Raw genomic sequence first — 14,934 nt, 5'->3', positions numbered from 1 at the left:
ATTGACGTGTAAGTTTCGGATATAATTACACAACACGGCGACAAATAGTGTAAAAATGTTATGTCTACATAATATTTTATTATTTTACTACAGAGAAACACAAATCCAAAAACACAAGAATTATAATAAATAATACATTTACTAAAAACACTAATATATTCTTTTAATGACTTATTTGCACGGTTACAGATACATACCTATCTTGAAAGATTAGCAATGAACTACATGCTGTCTGTGTGCGCAGGCGCGCAGATTTATGTACAATTTTACCGTCAATCGAATCGCCGCTAAAGAAGAATATCTTCAAAAATTAGGTATACCCCAAAGAAAATTGTTTCCAACAAAAAAAATAAAAAGGGAAAGAAAAGTTCAAAATTGCAAAAGCCGTCCTCAGAAGAAGCAAATATGCTAGCTGCAAAAGTTTTAATTTAAAAATAATTTTTGAAGTGAAAACTTCTTTAGGGACTTTGTGCGATTTTTGGATAGGGGAAAAAGCATTGAATTCGCGACCGTCATCGCTTATGCTATACCTACTGAATTCGCTTTATCGAGATTCACTTTGACACTGACGTTAGTAATTTCTTTTTTGGGAAGTTCAGTTGTCAGAAGTGACTGGAAATTACTACACAACCAACGCACCTGCTCATAGCTAATATTATTAATAGTAAACAGACATAAAAATAACATAAACCTTTACGCCAATCAATAATTATTTATTTACATCTTTATAATGTATTGATAACAAATGAGACAATTATTTATTGTACAAAATAAAAATATTTTGTAGAAGTAAACTCCACAAAATTTTATGAGATCAGTAGACACTCCCACTATTTCTAATAATTTTTCTTTTTTTAATGAAAGATTAAGTTGATTTTAGCAGTTAATAGTGTGAGATAGGAATTTTTGTGTTGTATGATTCCTATTCCGAATGTGCCAAAGTGAATCTCGGTAGAGCGAATTCAGTATATATATTATTTGTATGTATATATAAATTGTATAGAAGTATTTAAATTTAAAATATGTGTAAAACCTATTTTAGGATGGGGAAAAAGGATTTATTTCGCGACCGTCATCTCTTGGGCGAAATAAATTTTGTACATATCTATACATAAATTGTATAGAAGTATTTAAATTTAAAATAAATGTAAAACCTATTTTTAGATGGGGAAAAAGGATTTATATCGCGACTGTCATCTCTTCGGCGAAATAAATTTTGTACGTAAGTATATGTATTGAAGTGAAAACTTCTTTAAGGACGCTGTGCACTTTTTGGATGGGAAAAAGTATTGAATTGAAGTGAAAGTGAAAACTCAAGAAGTGAAAACTTCTTGAGGGTCGTTGTGCACTTTTCGGATGGGGAAAAAGTATTAAATTAACGACCGTCATCGCTTCGACGAAATAAATTTTTGAAATGAAAATTTCTTTAGGGACGTTGTGCACTTTTTAAGTGGGGAAAAAGTATTGAATTAGCGACCGTCATCGCTTCGGCGAAATAAATTTTTAAAGTGAAAACTTCATTTGGGGATGTTGTTCACTTTTTAGATGGGGAAAAAGTATTGAATTAGCGACCGTCATCGCTTCGGCGAAATAAATTTTTGAAGTAAAAACTTCTTTAGGGATGTTGTGCACTTTTTGGATGGGAAAAAAGTATTAAATTAGCGACCGTCATTACTTCGACGAAATAAATTTTTGAAGTGAAAACTTCTTTAGGGACGTTGTGCTCTTTTTGGATGGAAAAAAGTATTAAATTAGCGACCGTCATCGCTTCGATGAAATAAATTTTTGAAGTGAAAACTTCTTGAGGGACGTTGTGCACTTTTTGGATGGAGAAAAATTATTAAATTAGCGACCGTCATCGCTTCGACGAAATAAATTTTTGAACTGAAAACTTCTTTAGGGACGTTGTGCACTTTTTGGCTGAGAAAAAGTCATAAATTAGCGACCGTCGTCTTCTTCTTCTTCTTCTACGGCACTACAGCCCAAATTGAGCCTTGGTCTCCTTTATTTTTTGCATCCACCCTTGCCTGTCTGTGGCTGCTCTTCTCCATACACGGACTCCTAAAAGGGCTTGTGCGTCGCTGTTTATTGTGTCTTCCCAGCGCTTTCGTGGCTTCCCAACCGGTCTCTTTCCTTGCATTCTAGCATTCAGTGCTCGTTTTGGTAGCCTATCCTCTCCCATTCTTATCACATGTCCGGCCCATTGCAATCTTTGTATTCTAATGAAGTCATGACAGGGTTTCCTTATAAAATTGATAAAGCTCGTTGTTGTATCGACTTCTGAAGATTCCGTTTTCCCTCACAGGTCCTAGTATTCTTCTCCTTCTCTCGAAGCGACCGTCATCGCTTCGAAGAAATAAATATTTGAAGTGAAACTTCTTTAGGGACGTTGTGCACTTTTTCGATGGAAAAAAGTATTAAATTAGCGACCGTCATCGCTTCGATGAAATAAATTTTTGAAGTGAAAACTTCTTGAGGAACGTTGTGCACTTTTTTGGATGGGGAAAATTTATTAAATTAGCGACCGTCATCACTTCGACGAAATAAATTTTTGAAGTGAAAATTTCTTTAGCGACGTGGTGCACTTTTTGGATGGGGGAAAAGTATTGAATTAGGGACCGTAATCGCTTTGACGAAATAAATCTTTTGAAGTGAAAACTTCTTTAGGGACGTTGTGCACTTTTTGGATGCGAAAAAGTATTAAATTAGCGACCGTCATCGCTTCGACGAAATAAATATTTGAAGTGAGAACTTCTTGAGGGACGTTGAGCACTTTTTGGGTGGTGGAAAAAGTATTAAATTAACGACCGTCATCGCTTCGACGAAATAAATTTTTTAATTGAAAATTTCTTTAGGGACGTTGTGCACTTCTTGGATAAGGAAAAAATATTGAATTTGCGACCGTTATCACTTCGCTGAAATAAATTTTGTACATATATAAATTATGTGTATGTATACATAAATAGCATAGGGCATACCTACGCATCGCGTATATGATATAGGTATAGCAGTTCTTTTTGGATTGGGAAAAAGCATTGAGCTCGTAATTTATATACTATAAGAAGTTTTCACTTCTGTCGGCACTCTCACGAGTGCCTTCAATTTTTTTTATGTGTCAGTATATATGTTTTAAACTAAATTTTGTTTTATTTTTTGAGAAAAAATAAAAAATGGAGTACTTTTTTTGAAATGATATTTTCCAAATAGTTTATAAAATTTCCTAAGCTCGATTTCATAATAAAGTTAAAGTGGACTTTAAATTTAAAGTTTTCTTTAACTATAACAATTGCATTGTTAAAGGTACCTACCAACCTTATTATGAAATCGAGCGTTAGTCAAAATTCTAAGTGCTCAGTAAATAATAACAACAATTACTTGTATTAAAAACAACATATTTTGTAATTTGCAAAAAAAACAACATATTTGCAACATGTTTTGTTACCTATTTTACAAAACTCTCCATGCTCCATGAAAAAAAAATAAAACTAATTTCATCCTTTTCGTGTCTCAGATGGCGTAGCTACTTTTGCTATAACTACTCAACGCTTAGCTACTCTACCTACATACAATTTATTGTATTATTTTATCAAAATACAAGCATTTACTCTGCAAATTGTATATTTTGCTTTGCATTTTCATATGAAAAAACCGCAGTATTTATCTTGTACTTTTTTGAACAAGTTGCAATACTTAGGTAATATGTATTATTATTAATAAAAAAAATTATATTAAAATACAATGTTAAAAACTTTAATAATATTAGCAATATTAAAAACTTTAACATATTATAGTATATTAATATGAATCAGCAGAAACAATTATATTATTTTTATATTCTCATACTATACAGTGCTAGTCAAAAGTCCGTACCCCCCTCGTATCTTTTGATCGGTTATACATATAATAGTGAAATTTGGAGTGAGGAAATAACATAGAGGTATATATTAACATAGAGGGAGCCTACTTTCCGCGCTTCCTGACGACAAGATCTCATGGACTGGTTTGCTGCATCGCTTTCTAACACATTGTATCGAAAATCTATCATGACATTCAGTGTGAATATTGGCACGGAAGAGGAGGACAACTGTAGCAGCTTTACTATGCGTAAGAGTGAACCAGCACTAATCCAAATAAAAAAGATGGTGTCGTCACTTCGCTCTGAATGACACTCTCTCTATGCTAATATATAACTCTATGGGAAATAAACGGACGTACGCTTCTTAACAGGTAGAGCTAAAGTTCTTATGGAAATCCAACGTTGCCAGTTGATCTTGAGAAAACTGTCATCTGTCATTAGTGTCATTTATGAAAAGTAATTTATTTTTTATTTTTTGCTTGCCTTGTTTTCTGTTTTGTTGCCCTTGCCAGTGGATTTTATTTTAGTTGCTTTTTGAGTTTTTTTATTAAGGGTTTAGGCGCAAAATTTCGGCTCCAATGCTTTTTAAATGCATTAATTTTTTGCGAATACTGAGAAAACTAATAAATATTTTTGAAAAATTTAAACACAGAATGAAAGATTACATTATTACCGAGGGCTGAAAGTCCCTTAGAATAAACAAATTTTTTTAATGAGATACGTATTTAAAATTAAAAATCACACATTTTCTGTTTTTTTTTTCACAACTGTAACTTATTAAAATTAACATTATGGAAGTTTTCAGGGACTTTCGGCCCTCGGTAATAACGTAATCTTTCATTCTGCCCTTAATTTTTTCAAAAATATTTATTAGTTTTCTCAGAATTAAAAAAAATGAATGCATTTAAAAAGCATTAGAGCCGAAATTTTGCGCCTACGCCCTTAATGGCATAGACATTAGTCATTCAGTCAGTTGTAATAACAAATATACAATCCTACCCTTAATACAATACAATAATAATAATCCCATACAATACTGGTACAATAAAATGGATATCGGATAAGATGTACATTTAGGATAAAAAAAGGATTCAAATCTAAACTGAAATCATAAAAAATTTCATGCTCGCATACAAATCTTATGGAAATGTGCATGTGTCTGACAAGAAATCTATAATTTATATTTTTGTTCTGAGCCCGTAGCCAGCAGACTGGATATTGAATGGTGCATGTATATTAAGTTTGATTAAATTTTTATAGAGGCAGTTTAAATGCTGTTAAAACTTAGTGCCTACATTCAAAAAAGATATCAAGATCACCCTGTTTCCTGCAATGTTTGCAATTATCGTCTTCAATTACATTTATTTTAAATGAGTTACCTATATTGCTTTTTGAGTTATATTTCAGTTAAGAGTAACTAGGTTTTTTATATAAAAAAATTTAGATGAAGTCTAAGACGAAGACGAAATTTAGGATGAAGTCTCTGACAATATTAGAATAGCTCGCTTTGGAAAGAAAAATAAAAATGGGCACCATCCATTTAAAGTGTTCTTATCTTCAACTGAAAATGTTCAGACAGCAGACATGCAGTTCTTAAACAGAAACACATTGACCATGCTAAAACCATCTTTATCAGCATTGATCAGACCCCTAATAAAGGGAAGGTACTTGAATCTGTACATAAAATTTGAGCTTTTGTCTCCTCAGGAAGCAGGGGACAGAACCTGTCGATACGGTATTATAATATCCCAAAGGTAATTCAAAAAACCTCTAAGCCACAATGACTTGGGCAAGCTCTCCATTTTTATTGAAAATGGTAGAGGACTTCGGACTAAATTGACAACTCTGACTCTAAATGTTTCTAACAGCTACTTTGATGTGATCATATTTACTGAAACATGGTTAACACCTGATACAAGCGTTGCTGAAATTGGTTTATTTAATTACGATATCTACAGCATCTAGCGATGCTGAAATTGGTTTATTTAATTACGATATCTACACACAAGACCTGACACAAGAATCCATTAATTTCGACAGTGGAGGTGGTGTGTTAATAGCTGTTAAACAAGTTTTATCCCATCAGATGTTTCTGCTGGACAGGTGTTTGTTCAAATGAACAACAAAAATAATATTGACACCAAATGAGGATGCTAGAATGGTATATAGACTTTTTTATAAAAAATGAATGCATTGAGAAGAAAATTGAATTAATAAGACTTGCTTCAGCAAGTGTAAACATTGAAAGAACTATACAATGGCTAAAATCTTTAAAAATCAAAGTACAAGTTACTTTATTCCTACTAAATAGTTTCCTTATATGAACTGAAATAAATATTATTTGAGGTATTGTTAACCTTTTTACAACAATACTTAGTAATGATAAAAATTAATTTATGTGTACAGTAGAACCCTGATTGTCCGTGCTCCTCGGGGTCAGACGTGGCATGGATAATTGAAATTTATTTCTTATATAATAATATAATACATATATACGTATATACATACATATGTACCTACCATAAAAAGATAATAGAAAAAATGAATCTTTCATTACGAGTCTTCTTCTTGGCTTACAGAGTTTCCATTGAGTGAATTAAGGTGATGCTATTTTGATAAAACCTCAAAAATGCAACTTCAGTATTAGAAAACCATAGCACGGATAATCAGGGTTCTACTGTATATATTATCTGAATTCACAGATGATATGAGTGTAGTCAAGTGTGAATATTCTTTTCAAGTAAAAGTACCTATAAGAAATAAAACAATCTTTTAAAACAAGTTTTTTACTTATATAATTGGAATAAAACTGATAATACATTGTAAAAATATACCTCTACCAAAATTTTTAACATTTCTTGTATAAATTCTTCATCAAATGGTACTTTAATAAGAAGTGTGGACTTATCAAATGGACAAAACACTACAAAATAACATATTTGTAGTCCTGCAAGTAGCAATTGCACTTGTCCATAAATACATATGATTTTTCTTTAACATAATATTGTTTTCCCTCAATTATGCATACATATTTAAGGTCACGTAAAATTGATTGCGCAGATTTTGTTTTACCTGCCAGAGGACAGTTTATTTCTAGACATTTTCCAGAAACAATTCCATTGACACTGCCGGTCATACTTAGAATTATTTTTTCATACATATTTAAAGCAACTGATTCATAATTTTTTTCCACGGAAGCGTACAGTATTTTCTTTAAAATTGGAATTATACAATTGGTTGACTTTAAGTGGCCAACTTGGGCTTTTATTTTTATCATAAGTAAATAAATGGCAATAAATTGTCCCGGTTACTTGCAGTCACACGTCAGCTTTTTTCATGCTTCTCCAGTTTGGTTTAGCATAGCTAAAGATATTTCAACAAAGTTACTGTAGCTTACTTCAACATTATTTGAGTAAAATAGAGCTAAATCATAATTTAGTACAATATCAGTAGCCCATTTATCAGCAGACTGGTAGGACTGTATTGTTGACTATGTTGTATTATTGTTTTTTAAATTATCCCCACTGTTGTTTGATGTCTGTGGTGCTTAATTTTTTCAAATTTTCCATGGTATGCCTGTAAGCAATAAAAAAGAATTATAAACAAAGTTGCAGCGAAATGGTTCTTTTATCAAAGGATTATGTAATCACTTATCGAAAAATATATAGTAATGTGCCAATTATACGTTTGCATTTACCTGAATTTCCAGCTTTACATGTACAATTACATAGGTACAAACATTTTTAATATCAATCATTTCAATTTACAATTATAATGGATTTTGGTGGGGTTGTCCTTTCAAATTGCCCGTTTGAAGGCACAATCACTGCGGTTTTCCCACTAGATGATAATATTTCACAAGTAATAATACGGTTGGAATCTAAAATTGCTTTCCTTTCTACTAACTACTAAGGTTCTTTTTCTTTTAAAATGTGTTTAAAATATCCTTATCATATCAAAAGTACAAAACTTGTCAACAACATAACCAAACATAACAAAGATCATCAGACAATGACAATTGACAGTAATTGATAGACGTCTCTTCTCATATTTGAAGATGTGGCAACAATGGATTTCCATAAGAACTTTAGCTCTTCCTATGACAGGTGACGTAATAGTGACAGATGACTTTACAGCGCCACTGTGACAGATAATTTTAAATGGGACCTTATGGCAAGTGACACCTCATTTGAAAGGTATTCGCCCCGTGCGTCTCCCCTCTATTTAAAGTCACGTGACACGCTGTCAGATTTTGTAAGGACGTTTTAACATTGAGTCTTATGGGATTATGTTGTTAAACTTGAATATTTTATTTTGTAGTGATCATAACCGAATACAATTGTTAGAATTCGTTAGTTATTAATTTATAGTGTAATTTATAGTGCAACAAAATATTTTCTTTTTCGTTAATAAAGATTTATTGACATAAACTGCGATAGTGAGGTTATGTATACATAATCAAACTGTTGGAAAGTGAAGAATTTATATCAGATTAAGAGCGTTTTTATTTTCTGTTTATATTAATACATCATATCACTAGCGTGACACGGTATTTTTTTAAATGTTCCATTTAATCATACAGAAAGCGTCCTTACAAAATTTCAAAAAACCGCCACCATGAGCAGGTCGGTCGATTTTGCCTTGACACTTTGTTAACGCTCGGAGCCAATTGAAAATATCTCTTCAGTCATACTAATTTTTTTGGGTTTCAGTTGATTTTGATTTTGGTGAATAAATGAAATAAATATAAGTTTGTAGTTTCGCATTTAATTCTTAAAAATTAAAATGTCCGCCCATGGTTATTTTGTCAAAAAAGTTGACATTTTTCAGCTCTCTAGTAGTTTTTACGTCAACGTCAACCTTTTTGACAAGTAACCATAGGCGGAGGTTTGAATTTTTATTAATTAAATGCGAAACTACAAGTTTATATTATTTCATTTATTCATCCAAATGAGCTTAAACTCAAACAAAATTAGTATAGCTGAATAGGTATTTTCAATACCTATCAAACGAGGTGTCGCTTACCATAGGGTACCATTTAAAATTATCTGTCACAGTGGCGCTGTAAAGTCATCTGTCACTTTTACGTCACCTGTCATGACTAGTTAAGAAGCCTACGTCCGTTCATTTCCTTCCTCCAAATTTCACTATAATAAGTATAACCGGTCAAAAGATACGAGGGGGGGTACGGACTTTTGACTAGCACTGTATAAAGGCTGTATGACACTATGCATTTTCTTGTATCATTTCTAATATCGTTTCTGATATCGTTTCTTGTATACATTTTCTTGTATCATTTCTTGTACGTACATTTGTGCCCTGTATGACACTATGCAAGTTCTTGTATCGAAAACTGTATGAAATTCGGCACGTGATTGGTCGAAATTTTGTTTGTCGCCCTGTCACGTTACAATTGGTATGGTAGTACTGCGTCTACAGCTGATTTTAAGGATTTTATCAAATTTATAAACTTTTAAAAACAAATATTTTAATGTTATAATAACTAGAATTTTTACGTTGACTGTTGATTATTTGTGTTTTTTATTTTGTTTTGATATTTGTGCTAAAATATTTGCATTATAATTATTTTCAGTTTGATCCAAATTGGAACTATTGTATTTTCCTCTATTAAAAAATTATGCAATATGATTCCCAAAGTTATTCTAAATATATGGTTATTAGTAGAACAGTAGTCCATACCAAACGGTATATTAAGTATCAATAAAATATTTATTAAATAATACCTACAAAACACAAATAAATTCATCAAGACATAAATCATATGATCTCATTTTCAGCCGCCATTATAACATTTAGGAGTTTTACCAGCAGGTTTTACGTTTTTGCTCTTTGCGCAGAAATTGGCGCAGTTATTGTACAAGAATCTGTGCCTGACACAAATTCTTGTATCGTTTCTGATATCGTTTCTTGTATCTGTGTATGACACTATACATTTTTTTGACATATCAGAAACGATATTAGAAATGATACAAGAAAATGCATAGTGTCATACAGCCTTAATACAGTTTGTCTAATTTACTTACCGTTGCACGTCATTATCTATGTCAGAGATCTAAATTGACATTGTTGCCAAAGTATAAAAAAAATCCTGAATCCATTTTAAATCAAATAGATCACATAATTATTGCAAACTTGGATTATACAATAAAACAAATTAATATTCAATGTAAATAAATAAAAACATTAGAAATAGAAAACTAGAATTAAGTTATAATATTACCTTAAAGTAAATAATAAAAACAATAAATATAATTGGCAAATACTTGGAGTAAATAATAAAAACAAATCTAAAAGTGTCAATACCGCAACTGTCAAATAATCCATTTATACAAATTAAACGAAACATATTATTTAATTGTGTATTTCATTAAGTTAACAATAATAGAAATCTTCAAATATTATTTCTACGCGTATATTATAAAATATGTCTAGTGGCTGTAATTCCAGTGTACTCGGCAAAAGGATTCTAAAAAAGAACACACCTACCGCCTAAATATTTCGTGTTGGTATCATGTGACGTCACGGGCTATTGGGCTATGACGCGGATGACGTGCAACGGTAAGTAAACTAGATGGAGTATATATCAATTATGATGTCACTACCTGTACTGTACAGATTTTTAACCAATAGAATCTCGATATGGCATTCGCAGTAAAGATGGTACACGCGCAGTGACCAATGGCGAGTCAAATACATACGCTTTGGCAGTTCTCAATATGTAAACAAACCGTCAAACTGACAAACTACTGAATTTATTTGTGTTACAAAATTAATGAATTTTAAAATATTTTTTGTTGTGAATGATCATAAAAAAATAGTGTATACAACTTGCATTTAGTTATCATTATGAAGCTCGTACTCTATACGAAACTCGCCGCATACGGCTCGTTTCCTAACCCTCATACTCGCTTCATAATGACCATCATTAAAATGCTCGTTGCTTAATATATTTTTAGCGCGGTGTAATTTGGGTTGCCTACTGCGAACTTTTTACATGTCTTCTTAAATCATGTTTACGTGTCAATAATGTAAATTGGACATTAGCGTTAATAATAGTGGAGTCACTGAAGGTGGATATGAGCTATTACCTCCGATTTCGTTCAACCTCCATAGATTTGCATGAAAATTGGTGAGTGGTTAGAGGATATCTCAAGGAACAAAGGTGACATGGTGCCAACTTGCGCTTTTACCCTGGGGGTGGATGTCACCCCTTCTCGGGGGTGAAAATTATTTTATTAAAAATAACCCTACAATTAGATAGGGGGACAAATTCTAAGCAAAATTTGTTATATAAAGTTATTAAAATAAATCAAAACTTTATGAGTTATTAAAGATCAAAGATTTTAATTTTTCGTGAGAAAAATGCCCGAAAAATATGCATGTTTTTAACCGATTTTTCATAAATAACTCAAAAACTGTAAGTTTTTACAAAAAAAATTTTATTGCCAAAATTGAAGCTAATAAAAAAGTTATTTATTGAATAAAAATAATTTTGTATAATTATCGCTCAATACTAACTTATTTCTACTAGAAAAATTGAATGTATTTCCGATATTTGAAGAAAACTAAAAATATCTCGAAAAGTAATGAGTTTAAATATAGGGAATGCTGTATAAAAATTAAAGAGTAACATAAATGTAATGTTTTTAAAAAATAAAATATAGGGTGATCCATTTAAAAAAATTGAGAAAATCGTAATTTGGTTTTGTAGTTCACCCTGTATACAAATATTCGTCAATTATTTCAATTAAACTTAATTTAAAAACTAGAGTATATTGTTTATCTCATTATATAAAACAAATTATTATTTATGAATTACTTCTTTATATACATGGTGTTAATCTCATAGGGATTTCGAAATGAAAATGGTCATAACTTAATAAATACTGTGTTTTGTAATGCAAAACCCTATATTATATAAACAAGAATTACTAGAGAAATATAAATATGAAAAATATATAGGGTATCCCATTTAAAAAATTATATATTTGATATACCACGCAGTTATTGATCACCCTGTAGAAATGAACATATTTTCCAAGCCTGGAGAATATCATTGCCTACATTTTTTCTTAATAACTTTTTTCGATATTCTATATGATAAAAACTCGCCCTGTATATACTGACGGATCCGAGTTGAATGGAAAAGTAGGCTGTGCTTTTTATGGCGCAAACTCTTCCCAATATTACAAGTTCAAGCTACCAGATGAGTGTTCCATATATATCGCTGAAACAATTGCCATAGCAAAAGCATTTAGATACGTCCAGTCCAGAAACACACAGAATCATGTTATATTCACTGACAGTAAAAGTGCAGTTGACCGAATAGCAAACCTGAAATTATCGAAAAACCTTATTAGCATAGAGGCAGAAATGTTAAAACTGAACTTTGAAGCAACAAAACAAAGGAAAACAATAACTAGTGTGGATTAAAGGACACTCAGGAATAAAAGGTACAGTTGAGTCCGCGAATCTTTACCCGTGCGTCATCATTTAAAGCATACGAAATAAGTCGATGATAAGTCGGAAATTGAAATTTACTAAACGCAACAGCAAGTGACAGTAAGTGACTTGATGTTGCGTTTAGTAAATTTCAATTTCCGACCTATCATCGACTTATTTCGTATGCTTTAAATGATGACGTACGGGTAAAGATTCGCGGACTCAACTGTAATGATGTAGATACACTAGCCAAATCAGCCACTGACACAGGATACGATCTAACCACCAATATTGTTCCATCTACAGATCTTACCTCTAAGTTTACTTCACATTTAAGACAATTGTGGCAGCAGGAATAAATTCATCAGTGACAGGACAGGGCTTAACTATGTCGGCCACCAAAATAACATACCATCAAAAAGCTGGTTTCATGAATTAACAAAACGAAACTTCATTGTTACAATAAACAGAATTAGATCTAATCATGCTATGACTCCTTTGTACAAATATAAATAGGACTGGATGAAAACCCATATTGTCTATGCGGAGAAGTTGGTGATATGAACCATATAATCCTAGAATGTTCAAGAAATAGGAAGAGCATTGAATCATTTTTCGAAGATATGGTAAAGCTCAAATTCTGTTTGCCAACCAATCTAAATTGTATAATTTTTAGTAATAATATTAATTTAAATCAATGTTTGTTGCAAATTCGTTGCAAAATGAAATTGTAAAAAACTAACACCATTGGAAGCAATTCTGCGATACAAAATATTATTGTGTGTTCACGAAAAAATTAACATCAAAAAAATTAAAACAATTATGTTAAAAAAGTAAAATAATGATAAACAATTTAAAAAAAATAATTAAAACTAAACAAAAGTGTACTTAAATAAAGCATTAAAAAAATGCACTAAACAGAAACACAAATTTTAAAATTTTACTAACAATAATATTTATCCTAGGGTGTGAGAATTTGAACAATCAACTTATATTGGATCAAAAAATGCTCTTTTTATACTATATAAATAAAAAATAGGTCTGGCTAATTGATTTATGCCAAAGCCATTTACAAATAAAAAAAATACATCTAAAAAGGTACTACCTACATAATTTAATTTATTCATGCCTTACAATGTGAATTTTTAAAGTGGTTACAGTCGGAAAAATGAAAGAATACCCATGAACGAACATATAAAACACGCTGTATTTTCTTGTCACCGTGTCACAAAGAAAATTGTCCAGTGCAAGTACATGTAACAATAATTATTACATGTACTTCCGCTGGCCAATTTTTTGTGTGACACGGTGACAGGAAAATACAGCGTGTTTTATATGTTCGTTCATGGGTATTCTTTCATTTTTCCTACTGTAGGTAATATAGCAAAATTTTATTATTTATAAAATTTTTTCATACAGCATGACTTGCTCGAAAACCATTTAGATACCGTCTCTTTGTAATATCTATAAATTAATAATTTTCCCATTTCTATTTTATTCCAATTTCTTTTTGCATGTAATATTTTTTAAATAATTCAAAGGCCGATTCAAGTTTATTATATGCATATTGTTATTATTATATGCATATATATTTAAGTTTATTATATGCTTTAACCATGCATTGATTCCAACATATCTACATAAAATTCATTTAAGAGACAATCCATATTGTCAATGTGGAGAAATAGGTGATGCTGAACATATGATTTTAAATTGCCCTCTAATACAAATAAAAATAAATATGCTTATAAGTAAATTATACAGTTGTAAAAATATAACACACCCAATAAATTTAACATATATATTATCACAAATTAATAATACAGAATTAATGCAATTATTTATAGAACATATTAAAAATATAAAAATCCAATTATAAACTAACTAACGTAAAGACCGAAATTAAAATCTATTACAATATATAAGTAAAACTGTGTTTTTGCCTGATGTGGTATTCCCACTGATCAGTGGTCATTCCTTATAAAGTATGTAGAATAAGTAGGATAGAAAATGTTGAGTAGATAAGTATAGGAAAATATTATTGTAAAATAAATGAGCAAAATTGGTGAATCGGCGAATGAGCTTTGAAGGGCCCGTAGTCATACAACTCCAAAGAAAAAAAAAAGTTTATTATAGGCAACCCAAATTACACGGCTCAAAGTAGTGGGTCGGGATTTAGACAGAATCTTAAATTTGGTAAATTCAGTGATGTGGGAGGGAGTGGTAAATTCTCTCCCATATCACTGGGTAAATTATAACTCCACTCGACCAGCGCACGACAACACAAGTACGCAAATACGGTTGCGTGAAGCATGGTGCGAAGCCGTGGAATTTATACAACTCGCTCGGTCTGTAGATCCTTGTAAAATCTACACATAAATATTAGGGTGCACTAATATACAAGCTGCCCATAACTTATACGCATTAAGTTCCCTTAATTTTCTTAACCAGTGGATTTATTATGTTTTTCTGTAATTTTAGGTCTTGTTGGGGAAATCTCCCCGTATCTTCGCCACTGCATTTGAACACCGAACAACCCGAAGGCACAGTCGACTCGGCGGGAAGAGTTCGCGCATCTGGCTTGCGCACGGCTGGCGGCCATTTTTTCGGTCCAC

Source organism: Diabrotica virgifera, chromosome 5, assembly GCF_917563875.1.
Source record: "Diabrotica virgifera virgifera chromosome 5, PGI_DIABVI_V3a".
NCBI lineage: Eukaryota > Metazoa > Arthropoda > Insecta > Coleoptera > Chrysomelidae > Diabrotica > Diabrotica virgifera.
This window is presented reverse-complemented; position numbering follows the sequence as displayed.